The following is a 4,845-nucleotide window of genomic DNA, read 5'->3' on the forward strand; positions in this document are numbered from 1 at the left end:
TCACTTCCTTTTATTAACCTTCACCCTCTTTTGTTGAATAAAAACATCTATGTTATCCCGCGCATGCGAAGACCTTGTTAAAGAAAAAAACCGATATTGTACACTGATTATATGGGGTGTGGCTATTTATTTTTTATCTGGCTCATTTGTTATTTTATTTCTTTATTTTTTTTCTTTTTTTATAATTGTCTGCAATAACTTTTACGGTTTCCTGTCAAAGCTGTCGCTATTAGATAATTTTTATTGTCAAGTCATTGTACGAATATTTATGCTACTGAATTTGCTGAAATAACTTTGCGTATATATTATAACACACGAGCACACTGTTCTCGTAAATTTTATATTGGTTGGTTAATTTTTAACGAATTAATTTAAGTCGGTTACCGTGCTGACTTCCTTTACATATAAATACACGGAAAATATCGATTATTGATATAATATCCGGTTAAATTTCAAATAACTAATATTCGACTCATTTACTAAGTGCATTGTTATTACTAATTCATGAAAAAATTTTATGTTAATAATAAAAAAAATTATATTATTATTTTATTTAAAACTATGTATTCACAAATTACTAATTCGATTAGCTTATAAATTTAGAAGACTTGAGATTTGATGAAGCCTTTTGATTGCTGCGTCATTAATTCAAATCTATTCATTTGCTCGGATGAAATCGCAAGACAAAAGGAAGTTACTTTTGTCGTAGGGTATCACTTGAACGAATTAATCGATTTAAATGAGTCTGTCGCAATCAAACAGGTTCATCAAGATTGTGATATATATATATGCTTTTGTTTTTACTCGAATCAGACACTAATAAAAAGAATTAACTTGAAAATTTATAAAAATATTTTTAATTATTCGAATTCTCTACAAAAATACTTAGAATGTTTTTCATAACCGGTTTTTTAATGAAAGTATTTCCAAAAAACGTTCAAGTATTCATAAAAAATGAACATGTGTTTAATATTTTTTTAACGATGAATCCTTTGTTTTTTATAATTCAATCTTTTTCCCAGAAGCTAAGAAAAATATTTGAAATGAAAATAAATATATAAAATTGCTTAAAAAGTTTTAAATCAAATTTCACGTAATGCTAAATAAATAAATACATAGATAACATGATGTTTATTTTTTCACGTGTCATGTATACGTTATATATTAATGTAAATGTAGAATGTCTGGTTTGTTTCTAAAATTTAAAAATGTCAACGAAGTTCTCTGAATTTGAAATTTTCTCCATCTCTATCCCCAGTGACAGAGTCCCGAGTAGTCTAAAGAGAGATCTCATAGAACACTCAGCATGCATCACAGACAGGTGGTTTTCAGCGCTGTGATTTCGACAGCCTAAGAGGACTCTCCCTTTAAATTTGAAAGTCTACTTGGTCGTCCCTAACACGTGTCCGACATAAAACAACTGACACCCGGCAACAGTCATTTTACAACTGTTTTCTATTGACAACATAATGACTGGTTTTCCACAGTTAATTATTATTATAAATGACTTTAAAAATTAAACGAGATTATAACTGCAAATTTTAGTCAAACATCTGAAACCTTGTATTTAGAGAGAAAAATTACGGTCTAAGAACTATTAGTTGAGAGCTTATCCTCATTCATATTCGACCCATTGTTTACACTTGTGGATATTTTTAAAATACAATAAAAGCTTACTTTACTAGAAACTTTCATTGATGAGTAATAATTTCATTAATAATGTCGCTATAATTAAAAAAAAAAATTTTTTTTTTTTAAACAAATATTGTATCCACGTGAATGCACCAATCATTGACCATATCTCAATTATCGGTTATCTTATTTATTTCTCATAAATAAAGGAGCTTAACTATTAAACTATATCTATAAATAACACTGATAAATTTTCCAATTATTCTGCACTACATCTAGCTGACCTGGATCGAGGTTCTGAAAAAATTTTTTAATCTCATAAAAAATTTCCAATAATAAATATTAATATTTTCCAATAATAAAATATAATAAAGTTTTATACTCTGTATATAAGCCCCTTTATTCGAAATGTTATTTTGCACAGTAAAAAATATATTCATAGGTGGTAAATAACTAATTTAAGTATTTATAAAATTCATTGAAACGAACTAAATCAACTGATTATTCAGGAACGTAAATATATAGCAACAACAGCAGGGGACGTACTAAAAATAATGCAGTTAAAAGTTATTGAACATGTATATATAGTTGTTCATATTTGGATAAGTGTATAGATGCATTATTGTATATCAAATATGATATTGATTATAATATAGAGTTTGGTTTTTATATAGAGGAGATACAAAGCTTTTATCAGCGAAAATGAATTAAAAAAAAAAATAAAATAAAAAAAAAAACAAGAAAAAGTTTATATAAAGACAGAATAAAAAGTGAAGCTACGTTCTGCACATTTTTGTTCACTAAAACATTATTTTCACATTCTAAAAACGTAGCTTTATTGTACGATAGCAGCAGTTGGTTGAAACTAGTGTGTGTCGATGTAGAATGACCGAATGGACCTTTAAAAATGGTCTGAAAAGAGGCGAATTTAATCCGAGTACTGATCGACGGGTTATTGTTAGTAACGGAATACCAAGTGAAAATGCTGAATAACCACACTAAACTGTCGGGGATTTAAATGAATTTAGTATGAAAAACATGAAGAACTCTCTTGGATTTCATTCAGTCGTCAAACAATTAAATTAATCTCGTTTTATTTATTGTCATTTGACACTAATATTGTAAATGTGACAAAGATACATTTAACTGCGAGATCCTATTAAAGTTTACGCACAATTGAATCCCACAAAAAAAAATATAATACAATAAAATAAGTATATGCACTTTCAACAAGTTGACGAGGAATTATAATTTTTTTAATACTCTTTTTATTATTGACAATATTGACATTTATAAAAGGAATTAAATAACTCCCTTTGCTGTCGTTTTAATAAAATCTACTTTATCATTTGTACAAAGATTTCACTCTTAATAATTTAATAAAACTTCTGCATTCAATTTTTCAATTAATCCGACTATTATACACAGTATAAGTTATACCTTTTCTTCAATGTAATCTTTCTTATAGAAAAAAAGAAATTCCAATAGAAAATATGATCAACTTCGTTTGATTATAATTATCATTTTTTTTTTCCAAGATGTTAACTGGCAATCCGATCCTATCAAATTTAATTAGAAACTTGCTGATTTTCGATCAATACAATTATGTATTAAGTAACACTAGTGTATTCAATTTAAATGATAACCAAATTATAAAAGTATTATTATTATTATTATTATTATGTTTATGGCTTGTGCTTATAATAAGCTACCATTAAGAGTAATTTATTCGATTAAAAAAGTTTAAGTAAAAGTGAGCAAAGGATATAGTTATAGTTTGAAGTTGAAGCGGGTAAAATAGGAAGGGCTGGTTGAAGAGCGAAGGGCAGCAAATGTATAAAGCTACCCGCAGGGATAATCGATGGAGCTGGGAGTGGGCTATATTCAAGCCCAGGCTACATATATATATATATATATATATATATATATATATATATATATATATATATATATATATATATATATATATATATATATATATATATATATATATTAACCCTTTACTAATAATTCCAAGTGAAATTTTGTCATGTGCGATTAAACTTACTTGATAGTCATTTTTTATCACTTTACGTGACTCTAATATAAATATTTAAATATTCGTGGAATTCTGTCAAAGAAATTCAGTCAAAGAAATACCAAATACACGTAAATTATTACAACCATAAAAAGTTTTCAATCCGTAGTTTCGAGAAAAAAAAAAATTTTTTTTTTCTAATGAAAAATTTTTTATCTTACTATATTATCATATCGATAGATATTCCAACATAACGTAAATCGTGAATTGAATTGAATTGTATTGTTGAGTTGGTATCGCGCCAAAATTAATTTCGCCCAAAGTTTCTGAATTATTCAAGATTAAACTCAACTCAGGCTTCAGATATATCAAATCCACGCTATCTCTTGAAATTTATTGAATTATTTTTTCACGTTTAATTGATAATAAATTTCTTAATTTTTTTAACAGATTTAGTTATTTCGTTAATTAAATTATATTATCATCCAGAAGGATCTTTTTTTAAAAACAGCATTTACATGAGATACTACGTACTCGCCTATAAATCAAAAAAACCGATTAGCGTATACTCTGGCCTAATGGCGATTAAAAAATTCATTCATAAGAAAAACTATTTTATCGTTCAATTTTGTAAATGGACTTTTTCTTGAGTTATAACTTCACTTCAAAAAAAGTATTAATATAAAAAATATTTATCATTTATTAACCCAGTAACTACTACCATAGTCTACTGCCATTACTAAATTATTAATGATCCAAAAAATGATAATGATAACGATAACATACTAACCGAAAGTTTGTTGTTGTGGGATACATAAAAAAGGTTATTCTGCTAATTAATTTAAACTCTGTTTTATGTATAACTTTTGAAAATGTACTTGTCCTATTTGTTTTACCTACTGCGGCAGTATCTGGGTTGTTTTCAAGAGATGTTCTTGTATTTATTAGAGCATAAATTCATAAATGAAAAGATGTAAAAGGTAATGTAATTATAAAGGGTAGCATTTATTTTTCTATCTATTTAATTGAATATGAAATAGTAAAAGAAGAAAATGAAAATATAATACTAGCACAAATAATTAATGTAATAAATGACTGAGTATATATATATGTGAACATTAGCGACTGCGCAATCCGTACTTTCAAAGCTCGACATCGAGAAATAGGAGCTTCAGTTGTGTCGAGAACCCGCCAGC

Source organism: Cotesia typhae, unplaced genomic scaffold, assembly GCF_013202065.1.
Source record: "Cotesia typhae breed Kobodo isofemale line unplaced genomic scaffold, CoteBio_Ctyphae contig_5, whole genome shotgun sequence".
NCBI classification, from domain to species: domain Eukaryota; kingdom Metazoa; phylum Arthropoda; class Insecta; order Hymenoptera; family Braconidae; genus Cotesia; species Cotesia typhae.